The sequence below is a fragment of the Peromyscus californicus genome, unplaced genomic scaffold, assembly GCF_007827085.1.
Source record: "Peromyscus californicus insignis strain IS unplaced genomic scaffold, ASM782708v3 Scaffold_4__1_contigs__length_199733344, whole genome shotgun sequence".
NCBI lineage: Eukaryota > Metazoa > Chordata > Mammalia > Rodentia > Cricetidae > Peromyscus > Peromyscus californicus.
Window position 1 is genome coordinate 89,998,410 of NW_026294562.1, and position 22,767 is coordinate 90,021,176.

The 22,767-nt window shown below is 44.7% G+C and overlaps 1 long non-coding RNA gene across 1 annotated transcript in view; it reads right to left on the minus strand.

Moving 5' to 3' along the window:
* The window catches only part of LOC128093889 (uncharacterized), a 30,747-nt gene extending 25,234 nt beyond the window's left edge, over nt 1-5,513 (minus strand). Inside the window, exon 1 of the long non-coding RNA XR_008212790.1 lies at nt 4,725-5,513. This is a non-coding gene — a long non-coding RNA (uncharacterized LOC128093889). The remainder of the gene's footprint in view (nt 1-4,724) is intronic.
* Nucleotides 5,514-22,767: the final 17,254 nt, after the last annotated feature.

Sequence of the window (22,767 nt, forward strand, 5' to 3'; positions counted from 1 at the left end):
ACTAAGTGTCTGAGCCAAAAGGATAGTAAGATTGGAGCCATCCTAGACTATACAATGAATTCAATGCTAGCTTTGGGTACATAGTGAGAAGAAGGAAAAGGAGAAAGAGGAAGAAGAGAAGGAGGGAGCAAGGGAGGGAAGAAGGGAGGGAGGAAGGGAGGGAGGGGAAAACATTGTAGGAAAGTAAAATAGCAGAGCCACCGTGGATACCAGTATGAGGGTCCTCAAGACACTAAAACCAGGTCTTCTGTGCGACCCATCTGTGCCCCCTCTGGAATGACAGCAGCACACTGAAAAGCGTCCTGCATGCCTCTGTTTATTTGCTGCACTATCCGCAGTAGCTAAAGCGGACTCAGCCTATGTACCTGTTCTCAGTTCCCGTTTGCCTCTCTGTTGCTGTGATAACACACTGACCAACACAACCTGAGAAAGAAGGGGCTTATTTAGACTTTCACATCAGAGTCCATCACTGAGGGACATCGCGACAGAAACTCAAGCAGGAACCTGGAGGCAGGAACTCAAGCAGAGACAGCGGAGGAACACTGCTTGCTTGATTGCTGTCCATGGCTTCCTAAACTACCTTACCTGACCCAGAACCACCTGCCCAAGGGTAGAACCACCTACAGTGGTCTGGGGCCTCCCACAGTAATCATTAACCACGAAAATGCCCCACAGCCATGCCCACAGGCCAACCTGACAGTGGCAATTCTTCCTACTTTCCAAGTATCTCTACTTTGTGTTGAGATGAATGGATAAAGGAAATGCAATATTTACATTCACATTCATAAAACGAAATACTTTCATCTATAAAGAAAAAACTAAATCTTGTCGTTTTCAGCAAAATGTTTGAGATGGGAGCGCATTGTGTTAGGTCAAATCAACCAGACACAGAAGGACAAACATCTAGAATGTTCTCTCTCATATGTGGAAGCTAAACAAAGTTGATCTAGAAGTGGTTACCAGAGCTTGGCAGGATAAGGGGAAACTGGATTTCATCAGTGCCCATTGTTTAGAGGACCATAGCACCCCATTAACATACTCAATTAACAAAGCCTTTTGTTTTGTTTTTGTGAGACAGGGTTTCTCTGTGTAACCCTGGCTGTCCTGGAACTCACTCTATAGACCAGGATGGCCTGAAATTCAGAGATCCATTGTCTGTGCCTCTCAGTGCTGGGATTAAAGGCATTTGCACCACCACTGCCTGGCTCAATTAACATATCTTAATAATTTGCAAAAAGATGAATACTCACTGACCATATGACTAGTGGGTAATGTAGGGTAACTCCACGAGTGCCCCAACCAAACTGACACACTAATTACTCTAAGTTGTCAATGTTCCAAAAAAATTTATAATAATGAGCAACAGCTAGAGTGGGGAGAGGCCTACTGCCTAACGGAGCAGAGAAGCCACTGGAATGGGTGTAGCCCCACTAGCCAGGCTCAGGCACCCACGTAATCCCTTGTGCAGAAGAAAGACTATATGAGTTAAATGTTGCATAAGACATCCCAAATCTCAGTTTGTTAAAACAATGCTGTGCTTCTGACCATGGATAGTGACTCCTGTCTTTCCACCTCTTCCAACAAGCCAGGCTGGCATGGTTTTTTCATGGAGATGGCAAAACCTCCTGAAACTAGTAAGAAAAAGAGTCAGTCATCCTTCAGTAGCCACAGGGATACTCCACGGAGGCCAAAATCCACAGCTGCAAAAGTCACTTGCTGGAAATGGTATGGTTTCTCCATGGAGCCCACACCCTCCCCGCCACTGTACTTTATATATACTCTAAATCTGCTCAAGATTCCTTGTGACATCCAAGACAACATATGTTGCTAGAGTTTTCCTGCCTGGCCCACAGTCAGGACAAATCTCTCTCACCTGCCAGTCCCACAGCCGCTCAGACCCGACCAAGTAAACACAGAGACTTATATTGGTTACAAACTGTATGGCCATGGCAGGCTTCTTGCTAACTGTTCTTACAGCTTAAATTAATCCATTTCCATTAATCGATACCTTGCCACATGGCTCGTGGCTTACCGGTATCTTCACATTCTGTTTCTCATCGTGGTGGCTGGCAGCGTCTCTCTGACTCAGCCTTCTACTTCCCAGCTTTATTCTCCTCCTTGTCCCGCCTACACTTCCTGGCTAGCCAATGACCAATCAGTGTTTTATTTATTGACTAATTAGCAACACATTTGCCATACAGAACATCCCACAGCAAACATACTTCTATGTATACAGTCATTATCCTGAATTGTTCAGGGCGCAATGACAAGGAAAACAGTTGTGCGTATTTAGCAGGTCAGTTGCTCTTGCTAAATACTCTTCGTCTGCATTTGGTTGACTCTAAGGGTATGGAACCCGAGAATCTAGAAGGCTGACTGTATGGAGGCCTGTTGCTGCCTGGGCTTCTGGAACATCACCTCATCACCTCTTGTCCTAGTGGCCAAATAAGGGGTCAGAATAGAAATAATGCAAACATCCATCAGGCACGAACATGTGACCAAACTATTGCATGCCTGTACCGTGATAATTGGAGTATTCATGGCGAATGACTGGACCCTGTTTGTTCCAACAAGCTAGGTTCACTGCATACTGCCAGTGCACCAATTAAAGAGAAAAGCTGTGAAGGGAGGTGCATTCAATGTGGCCATTTTGGAAAGAGGGATAGATAGAGGGGTCCAGTGATCCCAGTCTATTTAGCAGGCTGATATGAAGTATAGGTTTAAATAATTGGGGGTAAGACATATCACAAAATCCTGATCTTTGTGTGTTCTTACTGACTGCTGTCTCAACTCGGGTCCTGCAAGGTGGTCCAAAGCTCCTTATCCTTGAAGAGACAGGGAGGTTCTCAGGAGAAGGTCACATCTGCTCCAGGGTGCAGCCTCACCCTCATGGGTAATTGCTCTCATCTGGGGGTGGCCTGACCTGAGAGGTTTCATGCCTCTTGAAATCCAAGGTCACTGCATGTGTAGGACAATGACTTACCATAAAGGAGACATAAACAAAGCCAGAGATTCCAGGCTTCCATCCTGTTTGTAGTAGTCTTCTGAGCCCAAGAAAGAATCAATGGTTTCAAGTATAAGTGTTAATGAGTAATAGTTTTAAGTCAAAGCAGCTTCCTTAAGATTTACCTTTTAATTTTAATTATGGAGAATTTATGTGCATGTGTGTATAGGTGCCTGTGGAGATAAGAGTGTATCAAACCTCCTGGAGCTAGAGTTAAAGCTGTCATGAGCCACCTGATATAGGTGCTGGGAACAGAACTGGGGTCCTCAGCAAGAGCAGTATGAGTTCTTAAACCGCTGAGCCATCTCTTCAGCCCCAAAGCATCTTTTAAGTGCCTGTTACATGATGGCATGTTATTCTTCATTAATAAATGGCCAAATTCTGGGCTGAAGAGATGGCTCAGTGGTTCAGAGCATTTGGCTACTCTTCTAAAGGACCTGGGTTCAATTCCCAGCACTCACATGGAAGCTCACAGCTGCCTATAACTCCAGTTCCAGGGGACTGGACACCCTCACACAGACATACATGCAGGCAAAACACCAATGCACATAAAAGAAAAATAAATAATATTTTAATGACTGAATTTTTGGCATGGTACAACATGATACCTGGAGGTACAGGGAAAAAAGTCTCCAGCAGGTACAGTCTCAAGAGCACACACTGACCAACAAGCAGGACCATCTGTCACTCAATGTCTATTGGTTATCTCTACATCCCAAATCCCCTACATCTCAAATGCCCTCCATCCATGGAATCACCCCACAAAGCAAGATGCAAGATGCAAAATCAAGACCCTTTTCAAACACCTCCATCACCAATTAACTTTGTTTCCTCCCTGGGTGCCTTCCTTAACCACCCAGCCCAGAGAGTGTTAGCTTGCCTTGGTGGGGACATGAATTACTTGGCAAGAATTTGTACAGAGTTATTGTCAAAGCCCAGACACAGCTTCAGAGCCCCCACAACCCTCCACAGTGACTTATTTTGATTTTCTTTGCCTTGCTGCTATAACAACCTCACAGTGAGCCCCGAGAATGCCGAGGTCAGCGTGAGGCAGGCTGCGGGAAGGAAATACAGCTCCAAAGACAGAAACCCCACAGGGAAAACATGTCAGTTATTAGTTTAAAATATTAACCCACCTCATTTGCTTCTGGGAGTAAACTATTCCTTTTAGCCAGAAGTTTAGAAAATAAATATCTCTTGTTAGGGAATGAAAATAACTCTTCCTTCAGGCTTTTCTGTTTGGGGCAGATACCGTTGGTGGTGGATGCCTGGTTAACATTCTCTCTGTCCTTTTCGGAAGTCAGCAGTAGCTTTCCCAAGCTGGGCTTGCCTCTCTTTCCCCTAAAGAAATGTATGGCTCTGAAAACACTCTCAAACAATGGCCCCATGGTAATGAGGAGACAAGACTGAGCGGATATTAATGGCTTCCTGTGCACATCCCATTGACCCCCAAGATGTCAGGTTTCTTGTGTATCCTGTGCTGTAAGCCCCTGATGGAGGGGAAGGGTGGTGGTATTCAAATACTGCTCATTAAAAAGGATGGAAATTATTCTAGAACCGAAACAATCCAACACACGAAACTAATTTTCTTGACACATTTCCCAGGCTTTAACGACAGCTTCATTAATTGAATGTAGTCACATGAGGGCAAAAAAATCACCGCTTTTTTTTTTTTTTCTTCTAATGACCTGCCAGATGATGGATCTGTTTGGTTACTTACCTTACTCTGGAAATGTTCAAAGGAGGAAAGAGAGAGAAAGGCACATTTCCAAGTGTCCCATGACCACTGGGCCTGATCGAGATGCTTCCTGGGGTATAGGTGGTGGTAAGTCACCTGAAAAAGATGCTGGGCTTAACAGGATAGGGGAGCAATAAGGCCCTTGTTCAGAGCCCTGCTGAACTCATCGGCATCCCCACCCTTAAGGTCTACTAAATAGGAATCTGCATTTAACAAGATCTCTGGGGATTCCCAGGCAAACTGAAGTTGAAGGCTCACTGAGTAAGAACACACATTTGGGGCACAGTCCCATGGGCATAGGTAGGGATTCAGTGTCACTCCCTGGTCACTGTGAGCAGGGCACAGTATGTAGCCTTTCTCAGCCCATCTTTCATCGGTAAAATTAGAGTGATGTCCACTTCATGGCATTCTGAGGACTGAACAAGCCCTTAGCCCAACTCTGGGATATGATTCTGCGCAAATCAGTGGTGATGGTGTTCTTGTGGCCTCCTTTGACCCTTCCATCTTGGAGAGGAAGGTTTGGGGAAAACAGACAGAACTGAGTTCAAATCCATGTTTACAACTGCGTGACCTTGGCCAGGCCACCTAACCTTCCTGAGCCTCAGCTTCTCCTTGTGTGTAAAGTAGGCACAGTTTAAATCTCGGTTAGCAACCTTCATCCTCCTACAAAGCCTTAAGATATAGGTCGATTACACGGGCCATAGAAGGTCTTGAGATTTTCACAGCCACAGGTTTGCCCTCGCTACTGGACCAGTGCTGCTCTGTCCTACCTCTCCTCTCCTCTCCTCTCCTCTCCTCTCCTCTCCTCTCCTCTCCTCTCCTCTCCTCTCCTCTCTCCCTCCCCTCCCCTCCCCTCCCCTCCCCTCCCCTCCCCTCCCCTCCCCTCCCCCTCCCCTCCCCTCCCCTCCTCTTCCCTCCCCCTCCCCTCCCCCTCTCCTCTGCCCTCCCTTCCCTGTCCTCTCCTCTCCCCTACCCTACTCTACCCTACCCTTCTTCCTCTCCCCTCCTCTCCTCTCCCTGATGCTAAGTTGGACTTACTTTCACTAACAGTTCCCACAAGACATTCGCCTCTGCCAAACATTTTTGTGAGTTGGGTGTACTTGAGGGAGTCACAAGTAGAGATTTTTGCCTATGGCTTGACCTCACGCCGTCTCTCTAGTTCTTCCTGCCATCTCATACCCCCTTACTACAGACCATCTCAGGAACAAGGAACTTCTTTCCTTTCTCATCCAGAAGGAAGCTCAGCTTCAGCAAGATGCAGGGAACAAGGAATGAACATAGCGAGATGTGTGTCCTCATTCTAAACGTCCCTACTATTACATCCTGTCTCTACTTCCTTGTCCAAATAAGGCCAGTGCTCCCAGTCACAGGTTAAGCACTTTAGAAATACTTAACTGAGTGGCAAATGCCTGTCAGCTTCGGTTTCTTCTCTGCCAGGTTCTGCTGCTGAGGCCGAGGCTACCCTCTGTAAACAACACTTTCCATCCACAGCCAGCTCCTCCTTCGGTTCCAAGCATCAGGGATGCCAGGGTTGCTGGAAGGTTGGAGGACCAGAAAGAAATCCCTCTGTTAACATGCTGTTCCTTTCAGCGTTGCTCAGCAACAGCACCTCAACCTGGTGGCAGCAACTGAATCCACCAGGACAGGTGCCTCTGGTTCTCAGTCCCTCCACCCTCAGAGCCACGTTCCCTGTGCCCTCTCACAAGCAGCACCAGCTGCAGGCACTGGCCCTGACTCCAGACTCCCAGCTCCACAGAGCCAGTGTCCAGGCTCCAGACCCCAGCACCCAGGCATTTAAGTGTACCCCCGGCCAGAGAGCTGGGCCCCAGTGAGGCGGGACTCCAAACTAATAGACTGTAGCCATCACAGCATCTCCCTTATGTCACTCCCATCCACAGAGCGGGCAACTTCTTAGGCAGCTACTCTGGTTACAATGCTTCTGCTTTCTGTTTGTGACCTCAGTCCTCTGCTCAGTGAGAGTCTACTTCACATTTAAACTCTACCTGGTTCTGACTTCTAAGAGGACCCTCTCAGATACAGAAAAGTATGTCAAAAACACCAATTCCTTCCAGAAATTAAAATCCACCTTCTAAATATCAAGTTTTCTCACCAATAAGGATATTCAAAAGAACATGCCAATGGTTTTGACAGCAATTTCCCTAAGAAAAATATCCACACTATTTTGGGCTCTGACAGCATTTATTGGAACAGAACCGCAATCCTAAGCATTTGGAACAAAGAATCAAAACAAGGCTCTGGGGGAAGAAGTAGAGTTAGACTTACTCATGTGGGCAGAGCTGAGGCACGATCAGGAGAGACAACCTATGTAGACACCAGTGTAAGCAAGGACAAGGAGAGGACAGCGAGGGACCCCTTTGACCTGGCCTCTGCATTGCTGATAATGACTCCAAAGGTAGAAAGAATTCTAAAAAAAGAACTGTATCTGTAAAGGTACTTGTTCAATGTTGTATACAAGTGCGAAAAAAATGACATCATAAATCTGTAACAACCAAAAGTACAGCCATATCTACCTGATAAGAAACACTGTAATAACTGTAAAAATGGGGAAGTCTTTTACAGTGTGATATTAAGCAGAATAAAATCAAGACATAAAATGTAAAGGAGGAAAGGTCCATTTGTCTCAAAAACTAATGTAGAGGAGACTAAGGAAAAGAAGACCTATGAGGACCTTGTATCAAGATGCTGAGAGATGGTTGTCAGTGAGAGATGGTTGGTTATCAGAGCTGGTTGTTGATGAGGGACAGTTGTCAGTGAGAGACAGTTATCAATGAGATGGTTGTCAATGACAGACAGTTGTTAATGAGAGTTGGTTGTCAAGGGAAGATAGTTGTCAATAAGAGACAGTTGTCAATAGGAGATGGTTGTCAGTGAGAGACAGTTGTCAATGGGAGATGGTTGTCAGTGAGAGATGGTTGTCAATGGGAGATGGTTGTCAATGGGAGATGGTTGTCAATGGGAGATGGTTGTCAATGGGAGATGGTTGTGGCAAGTCAAGTAGAACACAGAACTCACTCACAAACCTTCACTACCTGGGGTTTAAGGCAAAGTAGATCTTAGTCCTGAAATGAAGAACATTTTTTTGTTTTTAGCTATGGCCATTCCAAAGCTTTCCCTGAGACCCTGAAATATGGAGGAGGAACATAGTTCCTTGTCTAAAACCAGAAGCATGTTTAATAAAGCCAGTAATGGCCTGGGGCCAGGGCCTTAAGGAAGCTGGGATACGGGATCCTGGGAACCCAACTCTTTCCTCCTTAGGGGCTGTGCTTATCAGTCCCAAGACCCCAGTGTATTTGGTCCGTGATATACTTGAGGGATTGTCTGTTCCCTTTGTGCAACGTTGCTTGATCAGCTGCCTGCTGACTTAGTCCCATTGTGGGACAGTTTTCTGCTGACTCCATGCCATTTCCCCCCTGCAAATAGTATCTAGATGTTATACTTAATAAACTTCCTAGCGTGAGTCGTCAGCCCATGCAAACCTCCTGATCCGCCTTCTGTTTTCTTTATTTTCTCACCTCTGCTTCTCCCTCTCGACACCTCACCATTCGGGTCACTTTTTAATAATCTTCAGTGTTGCGTTCATGCTTCACAAAAGATAAGACAATTTCATTACAGACTGTGATAGCTTCATTCTATAATCAGCATCAGAATTTTAAGGGTAAGGACCAACAAGATGGGCCAGTGAGTAAAGGTGCTTGATTCCAGGTCTGATCACCTAAATTCAACCTCCAAGACCCACCTGGTAGATGATGAGAACTGATTCTTGGAAATTGTCCTCTGACATCCACACTCACACTCTGGCACACATGTGCTCACATACATACACAAAATAAATAAATGTAATTTTTAAAGTTGAAGGATTTCTAACCCTGAGATGTGTCTTTTAATTTAAGTTTTGAAAATAACTTTAAGGTTGAACCTAAGTTTCTTTCTCCAATTGAATCAATACTGAAGGTGATTTTGTTCCAGGGGAGGGAGAGGGGAGGGAAAGGGGAGGGAGGGAGGGTGGAAAGTGGAATTTGAACCACACAAAGTAAGCACATGTGGGAGGTTGAGCGTTTATGAAGCAGGACCGAAGTGACGGGCCACTGATTTAACATGTGGTCGGCATGGGGAGAGTCACGATTGTTGACCAAGTTCAGGAGATGACTGTCTGCAGGAGGTAAGCTCAGTGCTAAACCTTGACTCAGACCAGTGTTTTCACCAATACTTGGCACTTATGACTGGGGTAGAAAAGCTCTGGACAACTGACTTATTTTGAGCCTTAGAGACTCCTAAAATTCTAAATGATGTATGGTAGCAGTTCTCAACCCATGGATTATGACCCTTTGAGGGTCAAATGACCGTTTCACAGAGGTCACCTAAGGCCAGCAGAAAACACAGATATTTACATTACAATTTATAACAGTAGCAAAACTACAGTTATAATGAAACAATGAAAACAATTTTGTGGTTGGGGTCACCACAACATGAGGAACTATATTAAAGGGTCGCAGCATTAGGAAAGTTGAGAACCACTGCTTTATAAGATTAGATGGCCACATAATGCATCATAGGAAGCTGTAGTTACCAAGGACAGAGAGAAATCCCATTTTGTTGAAGATATTTGCTGTTACTGCAGAAAGTCCCTAAAGGCAGATTTGATGACTGAGTGATCTGTCATCCTTTGATGTTAAAGGCTGGGGGGTCCCATAGCCCCTATTCAGCTTGAAGAAGCCATATCATAGCCCCTATTCACCTCAAAGAAGCCATACAGTAGCCTCTATTCACCTTGAAGAAGCCAAATAGTAGCCCCTATTCAGCTTGAAAAAGCTATGTTGTAGCCCCTATTCAGCTTGAAAAAGCCATGTTATAGCCCCTATTCAGTTTGGAGAGGCCATGTTGTAGCCTCTATTCAACTTGGAGAAGCCATGTCATAGCCTCTATTCAGCTTGGAGAAGCCATGTTTCAGCTCCTATTCAGCTTGGGGAAGCCGCATCACCTGAATTCCATAAGAGCAGTTACGGGTTACTTCTTCATAGGAGGGAACCATGAAAACAGGGGTTAGAACCTGGCTTGGCAATTTAGGGTAAAGACATTGAATGAATCACTTAAGATGGCTGAACCTCAGCTCCCTTCTATCTAAAATGAAAATAGGAAAACAATAACATTTTCTACATGGCAGGGCTCTTGTGAATATCAAATGAGCTAGATCATCATCAAATGGAGCTTATATCAAAGTTCTTTTTAAATGTGCAAATAAAACAACATTCCTTCCTGTGGCTACCCTGCACTGATAAAATATCAGAATATTTTCAATCATTATACTAGTTGAATTACTGTACTTGAGTATAATATCTGTGTCTTGGATATGTTTTAAATGTATATAATTAGCAAATAACCAAATCTAATTGATCACAGATGTCTAATATCAACTCAGATTCAATGAATATTGCCAGTATTAATAAAACCATTTGGGGGAGTTCTACATTTTCATTAAAAAACAAAACAAAACCCACAGAGTACCAGATAGATGAAGTGCCCCAAATGCAGTCTATTTAAGGGGCTTCCTTGCTGTGTTTAACATCTGTGATCTGTTCAGAAATCAGAGGCTCAGTGTTCATTTAATTTTCCCTGATATTTCTGTTAAATGGAAATCTTCTATTAAGAAGTGTGGACAGAACAGAAACCATATTTTTGTAATTTATGTAACTACTCTTTTCCTCTCAGGACCTTAAGTGTTTCTCAACCTATTTTTCCATTACTGCTTTCCTAAATGGCCTTTACACCATTCTTTCCCTAATCGTCTCCTCCCTGTGGAAGTGTAATACCACAAATATAATATGCAGCTGCTTATAAATGGCATGTGTCTCTGTCTTCTACATCAATCATATACCCAAGAACCAACAATCATCTTTGTGTGAGAAGGCACAGCCTTCAGATGGTTCATACAATGGAGCATCTAATAGAAAGTGCCTTTGGTGTGCACAGTGGGCCTGTCCCATGTAAAGACCTTGAAGGCAGTGCTGGGGAGATGGCTGGCAGTTCAGTGCACATACTGCTCTTGCAGCATCTGTATCAGGTGCCTTACAACCACCTATAACTCCAGCTCTGGGAGTATCTGACACCCCTGACCTCTGTGGACACCTGCACTCATGTGCATGTATGTACACACAGAGGCATACGTATAATTTTATAATCAATTTTTAAAAATTTAAACTTGAAGTCACAGTGTGAGTACCACAGGAATCTGATGACTTAGATTGAGGCCTATTTCTCAGTTGTGAGTCTGCTGACAACCTGTTGAGGTGAGGAGATCAAGAGTGTTCTGGAAATGAATTCCCCATAAAAGTTCAGTTCTGAGACAGGTCCTGTGCAGCAGGTAAGCAGAGACCGTGTGCAGCACAGGTCTGCTTGGTAGATCCTATGGGTCCCAGTGGATTCACACTGGATCCTGAGACGCCGATACTCTGATATGAGAAATAAAAGCAGAAGCATACCATGCTACCCTCCCCTGTCACACCCACAGCCTCCTGAGAAGCCTGGCCCCGCAGCAGCCGGACAGTGGGCTGTGCGTATGTCACTGTGGCAGGTGGGACAGCGTGGATCTCTGACTGTTATCCCCATGCTCATCTCTGCTCCCTCCGCTGTTGGCCCCAGCTTGTACTCATATCAAAAAGGAAATGGAAAGGCCAGCTCAGCAGCGGCCAGACCACTCAGTACTTGGTTCCAGGCTCTCGGAGAGAGGCTAACGCTGGTTTTGGAGTTGTCTAGAACCAGATTTACCCCCCATTTCGTCATCTCGTTTAGTGATGGCAGACATAGTCCTTAACCTGTCTGCTTCAGTCTCACCTCTGCACAGCATAACTAATAATAGTTGGATAACTCCCGCAGCACTCTCTTTGCCCAATAGCTGGCACACGTTAAATGTTCAATAAGAGTTAGCTGCTTTCAGCCCTTGATCATGTCTATTCCAACTCAGTATTCCGGCCACAGGAAGCTGAGAGCAATTCGTGCACTCCAGCTTTCTGCTTCTGTCACAAACACCTCAGATGAACCAATCTGAGAGGAAGAACCTGTGGCTTTGGCTCCCATTTTCAGAGGATTCTGTCCATTGCCTGGGGCCTGTGGTGAGGCTGCACATCACAGTGGGGGCCTGTGGCTAGAGGAATCTGCTTATCTCATGGTGGCTGGGAAGCAAAAGAAAGAAACCAATGGCCCACAATCTGCTTCAAGGGCCAACTCCCAGTGCCTCCCACAGGGTCCCACCTCTGAAAGGTCCTACCGCCCCCTACAGCACTGAGCTAAGACCCAAGCCTTTAACACGTGTGCTATGGGAAGCAATCCGAATTCAAACTACAGCAATTCTTCAAATACAACTCTGTGCTTTGCTTTCTTCTGCCAGCAATGTTTTTAATAACCCTGTCTTTCTAGAGAACCCCTTGCTCATGCTCTAAGCCCCAACTCAAATGTCATCTCCTCTGAGAAGGAGGTTTCAGGAATGCAAAGTCATTGACGCTCTCTGCGGTCCCTTGCTAGCCCCTGGTTAGAGCCTTAATCACACGGTGACTGGTCCACTGACTCTCTCTCCTTGTCCCTGCATGGCCCCAATGGAAGACGTGAGCCCGCTTCATCCCCCAGTACAAAGCCTGGGTCACCACAATGTCTGACTGTTGTCTCCACCTCTAGAGCATCAGAGAGTGATCAGCTTCCTCCATCCCCAGGCTCCATCATGAGCTCTGGAAACTCCTGCTTCAGGTACACTGCCCAGGCCCAGCATGGGGAACAGGCAGATCTGAACCCAGATCCTGACTGTCACTTCCTCACTGTGTGGCCTTAGGCAAGTTCCTTTCCCACCCTGGGCCATTTTTCTCACTTCTAAAACAGGGAGATTGATAGTATCAACCACTTAGAGTTCTTATGAGGATGGCTGGAAATTTCCCATGTGAAATCGCATACCACCAAGCCTGGCTCAGGGCAAGTGTGATCAACATTAATACCAGTCTGAAGACCTTGTGGATGCCTCCAGGCCTAGCCTGACTCACCCCCTCACCTCAACCTGCATGTGCTGAAGGCAGCCTCAGTCTCCTCAGCCCTGGGCATGGCCTTCTCCAGGCTAGCCTTGGATGTCACTGCATCCCAGTCTCTGGAAATATTTACAAGCAAAACTGGTTTTTGCCCCACTCGAGAGGGCTCTGTTTTCCCAGTCCTCCATCTTTATCTGTAGGAATGAACAGGGGATTCCTCTAGGCAGGGGGGCTTTGTGAAGGAAGACCATGCAGCTGGAGAGGGAGCATGAGGCTTTGCTTAGCAGCGTAAGAAGCATTCGTCTTGGCCCCTCCCTGTGGTCACACAGACTTCCAAGATGTAGCCTCAGGGACTACCTTTTTGGTGGCAGGTGTTCCTCAACAGACTTGAGCGCCCTGGGAAGAGTGGGCGTGGATGTCTCTTAAAACGTTACATCCTGCATCAGAATGTCTTTCCTTTCTATGAACGGCACAAACAAACTGCATCCTGTCACCCAGTCATCCACCAGTGGACCCTTGTGTTGCTTCCATCTTTGGGGCTATTGTGAATAGTGCTTTGAACAGAGCATGCATGGTTGGGAGATCTTGTTTTCAACTCTTTTGGGGCATAGGTCAAGTGTGTGTGAGTTACTTTTCCCGTTGCTGTAACAAAGTCCCTGGCAAACTCAACTTAAGGAAAGAAGGCTTATCTTGGCTTGTGGTTTAAGAAGGGATCTGGCCCGTCATGATAGGAAGTATGGCAGCAGGAGCATGGCGGGGGTGTGGCGTGGATACCCTGGGAACACAGTCAGGATGGAGAAGTCTGTAGGGCCAGGCTTAAAAACCTCCAGCCCCACTTCTTCCTGAGAGGCTCTACCTCCTGAAAGGTCCACAGCCATCCAAAGTAGCTGCCACTAGCTAGGGACCAAGTGTTCAAACAACTGAGCCTAATGGAGGACATTTCATATTTAAACCATATCAAAATGGAATTGCCAAATCCAATGGTTATTAGTCTATGTTTAACAAGAAAGATGTAGCACTGATGCCACTGTGCCTAGCACTCCTCCCAGCCCAGGAGTCTCCAAGGCAGCACCTGGTCATATATGCAGACTCATCCCTGATGCTTTGGCCCTTCCCATTCCATCCAAGGAACCCCTGCCTCCATCTCAATCCTGTTTTGAAAACAGTCAGAGCCTTTCACCCCAGGGCTCAGGTTGCTAAGAGAACATTGCTAAAACAAGTTTCACAAAATAAGAACTCAAGAAATGCACTTCTGGAAAAGCATCCCCAGTTTTCTCCTTTGAAGAACTATAAACAATAACTTCTGGCCTTCATAACAAGCACAGGGAAAAGTGAGCTCAAGGTGTTGCTAATCTGCACTCTTTCTAACGTATCTGAGTTCACTCTATGTTTGCTCTTTGCTGGGATGAGCATTCAAGTGGTCTTGGATTTTTAAAATCCCTTGTCCTTTCACTACGAGGAACATCCAAAGATCCAGAGGCTGCCTCCAGTCCAGCGGTGACTAGACCCACCTTGGCTGAATCTCAGTGTCCAGTGAATTCCGTTTCTAGTTCACCAACACAGAACCAGAGAATAATGACAAGAGGCAAGGATCACTCATGCAGAGCCTGCTTTGTAGGGCTCTGTTACAAATGCTGACACTGCTCTGACGCCACGATGAGAATCAAGGCCCAGTAGTAATTCCTCCTGGACAGTTAGATGCTTTCTTTGAGTTTTTAGGAGACAATTAAGTCAGAGAAGGAGAAGATGCTGTCCCCAGGCCTCTCGGAGGGCAAATGATATAAAGAGACCTTGCAGCATGAAAGAAAAGCTATACCCCTGGAGTTTATGGCAAAGAGATTTTTCCATTGAACAAGATCTTCCATTAAGGTACAGGGAAGAAAGTTTGAAACTGTTTGGAATATGTTCAAATCATAAATAACCTCGAATTTAATAATATGCAATTCATGGGTTGAAAATAAAATCTATAAATAATTTGTGAATGAATATTCACTTATGGTGGGCAGGTACAGGCTTAGGGCAATTTCAGCAATGGCCATTGGTGGCCATTGTCTTAGATACAGCCTTTGAAAATGGCTGCCATTTCTCTAATTTGCCCTCTCTTGAAAGTGATTCATAACAATCCCCTAAATGTCAGGCTAAGGAATGTGCCCTTTATCCCAGGGGCTGTGAAAGCCCTTGAGAAGGTTTTAAGCGGAAATGAGAAGGCAGATCTAGAAACCAGGCTGATCAGGAATTGACAGCCTAGGGATTGACTGTGGGCTCTGGAGCCAGCTGGGTCTTGTTTTAGTTGTAATCGTTATTTCTTGTTTGACCGTGGGCAAATTATTTCAACTCCATGAACCTCTGCTCCCTCACCTGTAAAACAGGGTAATCAGAATAACAACCTCCTATGTCATAAAGATTAAATGAGGTAACCTATTCAGGGGATGTCCACGGAGCTCGGCACAGGACAGGCTTTCCATAAATGGCTGATAGGATTAGAGTTTAGGATACCACTCCCTTGGCCTGCCTCTCTGTGTAAGATCTGGCTATCACATGCTAAAACAAGCCCTTCAAACAATGGCAGAGGCATTTTAAAATCAGTATTTGAAGATGCATGGGAGTCTTTGGCTTCCACACCTCTTCCTCTACTACTCAGATGTGGGCATGATGCACAATGGCTCAAAGAGTCTTGAGAGCATGTTAAGGCATGTCTAGAGGGTGTAAAGTACAATGAGTGGTATTGGCTTTCAAGATTTAAATCTGGGTGTGCCACACTGTCTCTATTCTAACACAAGTACAAACTAAAGCTAGATTCTCTTCAAATGCTCTTTCCTTCACCTTACGATATTATGACTTTGTGGTTTGATATCATAACATTGGAGCTGTTCCTGCCCCCGTTGCCAGTCACTATTAACTGGATTTTTAAATCTAAATGGAAAAAAGTAACACGTGGTGTTATTTTGTTCTTAGCCACTCAACTTCTAGCTGGTTTTCAAATTGCCTTTCTCCCCGCCTTGCAAAATCCAAGTCATTTCTCAGTTGAAGAAGAAAGTCTCTGCAGGTGCAGAATCTCTATCAGTAGAGAGAAGGGCTACTCTGCCAAAACATGTTCACAAGCGCCATCTCCTGGCCAAAGTTCAGAACAAAAAGAAAATGAACAAATAAGCAGGTGCTGAAATGGTCTTGTGCCTTTAATCAGCTGCTTAACTACTTAACCATGAAAATGAGCTTCCTAGGGCTAATGAGAGCTGCCCAATTTGCAGAAACAGGGTGTTTATTTTTGTAGCACAATTTTCCAGCTGCCTGCATCCTGCATGCTTTACAGTGTTAGCATCTGCTTATGCAGCATTGTTCATAGATATGGCTTTGCCTGGAGGCTCCTTCTGGAGACTGAGGGACAGAGCATTGCTAGGTCTCTAGGGTTGAACATCACATTCAGAAACCCAAGCAGGCATCCAGGCTCAAACCAAAAGGATCTGTAAGTCAGTTACAAGGTCTTTATGTTTACAACTAGTCAAGAATCAGATAAGAAAGGAGGGTGAGTTCTGGTGGTACCCTGTAATAGCAAAGAGAGCTACGTGATCTGGAGCCAAACAGATGAGGTCAGCATATCCCTAGCTGGCTATTATTCTGATTTTTTTTTTAAGAAAAAAGACAGGTGCTCTTGCAATAATGAGATAGATGGACTCCTGGGGGAGGAAAAAAGCACACTTGCACACTTTCTGCAAAATTGCAAACTAAAAATAATTAAGACTTATGGGAAAATAGGGTAGAGGCAGACAATTCCAAGTAGATAATAACCTCAGTGAAAAAACGCCAGCAGTTTCAAGAGAATGTCCGGTTCCTAATAGACATAGACATCCTGAAAAAAATAAAGGGCTCTGCCTTTAAGACAGGATGTAAGGACAATTTGATGGATGGCAATGTAAGAGAAACTATGGTCTTCTGAGTTATACAAAGAAGGAAAAACCCGCACAGGATCAGTGAGAACTGAGTGACAAGCACTCCTACCATGGACACGGAAGCTTCCCTGAGGCAAAGGAGGGAAGATGATAGGGATATGACAGTCTTGTCTCTCTCGTACCATGCTGTATCTAGCTGGGTTCCTGCACTTTGCCTGCGTCTTCTGACACTTGCCAGTGCAAAATGTTGGCCGGCTGGGAGCATCACAGATGAACCACATTTTACTGGCGTTGTTCCATTTATCAGGCACATTTGAGCTAATTTATGTTAAAATCACACACAAACACACAAGTGTGGCAGCAAAACAGACTGAGCGTGGGCTGCTTCCCCAGCACACACATTGACATTAACCCCCTGCTGACAGAATGGGTCCTGTCAGCCCTGCTTCAACAGGAGAGTCACAGATGTCCCCATCTCCTCACAGGGTCATGGGAACCCTATTGTGGCTCTAGGCTCCAAGCTTTCCTACAGTGTTGTGCTATGGTAAGCTATCAAGGAAGTACATATTCAAAAGGTTATTTCAGCTACACTTGAGAAAATCTGTCTAGAAAGGACAACACTTTTGCTAACTAAAATGCCCGGATGAAATGAGGCTTCAGTCTTGGAGTCAGGGACACAGATTTGGTATGGTTCCTTGGTATGTGTGTTTCTCAACCACCTCCATCCTCCCCAGTTCTTTGCTTCTCTTGGTGGTAGCTCCTTCTTTTCTACATCTCCCCCCACTTATGGTACCTGAACCCTCCAATTTCAAAACTCTCCTAGGCAGCAATCCTAGAGGGGAATGACCTTCCCTTTCCTAATGAGTTTGACTAAAAATAAGAACAAAACATGATTCTCTCATTTAGATGCTTATGGGCATGATCCCTGACTTTGAACTACTCAACTGTGATCCAAGGATGAAGTCTCTGGACAGGACAGGGTAAGCTGGCCCTTGGTCCCACCCAAGTCATGTGCACAAAGACAGGGAAGTGTCTCTCCAAAGGGAAGGAGAAAGAGAGAGAGAGAGACACCCATCCTCCAGAGTGGTCTGAACCAGGCACCCATCCAAGAGTGTTGAGATTGGAGTAATCTCCTTTCTTATGAATGTGACTCCTGCAAGAGAGAGTTTACCTTAGACTTAACAAAGGAAAATAAAAAGATGGTCTGGAAATAACCTCAATTCACTGCTCATTGACTTAGAAGCAGATTACTCTGTTGTGACATAAGACACAATTATAGACATGGCTGCCTTCACTTTATACCTTTACCTAACAGGTGACTTACTATGCTTGCTCCCTAAACAGCAGGCAATTGCAAAGGCAAAATCTTTCCCATCTTACTCCAAGGACAACCAAACACTTGTGACACAGAGAACTGTGACCTTTGCCTTATGGGAGAAATACCAGGCTTTTGTTTCAAAGACAGAGTCGCACAGAACCTCCAGATATGACTGATCCAAGGCAGAAAGCATTGCAAGAGGTGACATCAAGAGAAAACACCTGGCCCAGAAGAGACTCATAGAGACCTCATGACCCAGCAGGAATGCATCTGACTGCAGAAGAGAATCACACTCTGTGAGATGTGAACAATGAAGAGGAGTCACTGGGTTCGAGGATAGTTATGATTTCTTTCATGTAACCCTCTCAGGATGGGCAGGATGAAGTGTCTATTGGAGTTTCTTCTATTGCAAATGATAGGTTATACAGCCAAAAAACTTTAAGTTGGTGGTCCTCAACCTGTGGGAACAATTCTTTCACAGTGGTCTCCTTTGAACATCTGCATAACAGATATTTGCATTACAATTCATAATAGCAGTAAAATTACAGTTATGAAATAGCAATGAAATAATTTTATGGTTGGGGGTCACCACAACATGAGGAACTGTATTAAAGGGTCACAGCATTAAGAATGTTGGGAACCACTGCTTTAAGGGGATAAAAGCAAAGTGGGTTGAGGATTTATTGGCTTATCTACAAAGTCTAAAATTCAAGTATGGCTTGATCCAGTGGTTTAAATGATGGATTTCAAAAATATTTTTTTTCTATATTGTGTTTCCTCTGCCAACTTCCTCACCAGGATTCATGTATCCATGTGTGTTCAGGTTAGATTTCTTTCATTGGCCTGAAATGCCTGAGGAAGAGGTATTTTAAAAGGGGTTAGGATTTATTTGACTCATGGCTTCAAGGGTGTCATTTCATGGTGAGTCAGCCCTAAAGTAGAACCTAATGCCAGGAACCACGTGGTGGTACAGGCTGTTCTCTTCCTGAAGAGGCTGGGGAGCAAACAGGAAAGAGGGGAAGGGCTCAGGGTCCAATATTCCCTTCAAGGACATACCCCAAAGGAACTTTCTCCAACTAGGCCCACCCACCTGCAAGAACAATATCTCATAACACCACAAGTCTTCTACATATGAGCTTTTGAGGGACATTTAAGATCCAACCCCCCAAAAAACATGTAGTGGCCCCAACAGCTATCTCACATCAACAAACAAAACAGAAGCCTTATTGGCTTCTTAGTAGACTATATGTTGATTAGTGTGCCACTCACAAAATTCATGAGATGCAGTACTCTAATTAGCCAGTTACATGCTTCTTCCTTGAAACCAGATTAGAATGTAAGTATGGAGTAAGGTGGGGACATATGTGGAGCACAGAAAACTGTTAAACATTCCAAAGAGAATGAGAACACTGGATGCCAGGAGCCAAAAATGGGCTCAAGTCTTCCCAAAAGTTTTTGTGCTCAATCTTGTTTGTTGTCTGTTGCAAGGCAGATCAAACCCAGGGCTTCATGAATGCAAGGCAAGCCTCTACCACTGAGCAACACTACCAGCCTTTAGGGCTTATTATAACATACATGGAGTCCAACACCCTAACTGGATCTCAATGACCATGATGTTAGCTTCCCATCACTGCAACAAAAATACCTGAGAAAAATCAGCTGTAAAAGGAAAGATTAGGAGGATAGAGATGACTCAGTAGCTAAGAGCACTGACTACACTTCCAGAGGACCCAGGTTCAATTCCCAGCACTTGCACGGCAGCTCACAACCACCTGTAACTCCAGTTCCAGAGAATACACTGCCCTCTTCTGGTCTCCTCAGGTGCTGCACACATGTGGTGTACATATTTACATGCCAACAAAACACCTATATAAAATAAAAATATTTTTAAAGGAAGGATTTTTTGGCTCACTGTTTCTGAGGCTTCAGTCCATGGTCATCTGACTATGTTGCTTCTAGGCCTGAGCAGCATGACAGGTACAATGATGGAGCTGTCGTGGTACAAAGGTGACCACCCCACAGTGACCAGGAAGCAGGAAGAGAAAACAGGAGAGGAAGAAAGGGAAAGAGAGAGGAGAAAGAGGAAGGGTGGAAAAGAAGAGAAGGAGTAGGGAGGGAGAGAGGAGATATACCCTTCAAGGAATGTCCTAGTGACCTTCTCCAATGAGGTCCCACTTTCCAAAGTTTCCAAATCTTCCAACAGTCTGTTAAATTATGAACCCATTACTGTTACCATCTAATGAGGAGGCCAGAGTCCTCACAAGCCAATTACCACCCAACTGAACACTGCTGCACTGGAGACTGAACTTTCAACACATGGGATTTTGATAGACATTTCAAATACAAAATACAGTACATGGGAAGGCACACAGGAGCTGCACTTACATACAAAGAATATTCCTTTGTGCATGCTTGTAAGGCCCCAGGGCTTGTGAATGAGCCATAGACAGGAAAGGCTTGAACACGTGCACAGAAACACACACACACGTAAGTATACAAATATATATGCATGGCACATGCACATAGCACATTCAGCACTGTAGCTAGAGTTTTCCTGCCTTGCCCACAGTCAGGACAAATATTTGTCACCCGCCAGTCCCACAGCTGCTCAGACCCAACCAAGTAAGCACAGAGACTTATATTGGTTACAAACTGTATGGCTGTGGCAGGCTTCTTGCTAACTGTTCTTACAGCTTAAATTAATCCATTTCCATAAATCTATACCTTGCCACATGGCTCGTGGCTTACCAGGATCTTCACATGCGACTTGTCATGGTGGCAGCTGGCAGTGTCTCCCTCACCCAGCTTCCTGTTCTCTCAATTCTCCTCTCTGTTAGTCCCGCCTATACTTACTGCCTGGCCACTGGCCAATCAGTGATTTATTTATTGACCAATCAGCAACACATTTGACATACAGACCATCCCACAGCACAGCACACTTCAGCACACACATATTTTCATAATAACACATATATGCAAACATACGTGCACACATGTAGACATGCACCCACATAAATGTGCATGTGTATACATGAATGTGTATCAAATCTTCTTCTGTCCTATCAGCCAGCTCCCAAATAATGACACAGAGACTTCTTATTAATTATAAATGTTTGGCCGATAGCACAGGCTTATTCCTACCTAACTCTTATAACTTAAATTAACCCATTTGTATTAATCTACATTCTATCACATGACATTACCTCTCTTTCATCTTGTACCTCCTGTTTCCTCTCCATCTGACTGGCAACTCCACCTTTCTTCTTCCCAGAATTCTCTCTGTCCAAAAGTCCCACCTATACCTCCTGTCGAGCTATTGGCCATTTAGCTTTTTATTAAACCAATCACAGTGACATATCTTTAGACCGTGTAATCAAAGATCTCGCAATATGAATGTGTACACATTGTATGTAGACTTACCACATTCACGCTCACAAACACACAAACACACACAAGCATATACAATGGTCCATTCCACTTCCTTGCCAATTCTGGCAGATGCAGGCAGATACACATACAAATCTGTTTTGGAGAGGGGTCCTCCAGACACTAATATTACCACGGTAGAGTCAGTTTTCTCACAGAAGCTTCCTACGTTTGTTCTCTGTCCCTTTGCTGTGGTTTCTGAGTGCTATATCCCAGGGCATCTTGCTCCCCTCACCACTCTCTTTCCTGTGCTCTAAGTCAACTCTTCTGGGACCCGCCCCTGTCTTTCTTCTGTCAAGCTGTGTCTTTATGCTGTCCTGGCACCTCAGTGAACCCTGATCTATACCAACAAGGAGATATTACCTCGGCTCATTCCAAAAAGAATTCGCCTCCTGGCTAACACTGTCCCCAGGCAGAATTTCTCTTAATGATAACAATATGTGTCAGACAGCCTCTCCTTTGGGCACCTGCTGATTCCCTCTTTAGAACAGCAGTGGTTTTCAATGCTGTTTAATCTTGTCTTCTTTTGTTAAACATAACACACACACACACACACACATACACACACACACACACACACACACACACACTTTTTAAAATAAAGTTTTTGTTACTTTGATTAAAAACTAAATCAAACAATGATACTTTCATTTCACACACCTAACCCAAAGGACTGGTCACCTCAGTGTGAAGGGTCACTGTTTGCAGTCTCTCCAGGAAGGAGGGTCAACTTCCTACCACAGACTGTAGCTTCACAGGTCCACCACCTTTGAAAATCCTTTCTTTCTTCAAATAACATTCTAATGATTCACCAAGTGTGGTGACAAAGCTTGGCCAAACTTCAATCCCCTTCCAGGCCACACACACACTGCCTGTGAAATGCAGACATCATTAAGTCAGCTTAGCCAGAGCCCCATGCTCTGATGTGTATCTGAGCACTCTTCTCATAGATCAGGTTTCTCATTCTGTGTCAGCCCCTGGTGATGTTGGCCTTATGGCCTAACTCCAGCTAGAAGCTGTTAGATTGGTTTAGCAGGAATCCCCCAGGCCTCCGGATGGTGATTTTCCATTCACTGACCCCTACCCTGTTTCCACTTGTCCATGTTGTATTCAGAGTTGAGCACAACCTTTTCCCCTTGTTGCAAGGTCCATTATATGGGCTCTTCCAGTTATCTAGTGGGTCTTGAATAAAATCTACCCTACCGTGATCTTAACACAAGTCATTGAATATTCCTGTAATAGGGAATCAACCTTCTACAGAGAAATAGATACACACATATAAATATTCATCTACGTGCCTGCAAGCACTGCATATGTTTTAAATACATGTACTTAGGAGCTAGAGAGATGAGTTAGCAGAGAACATATTG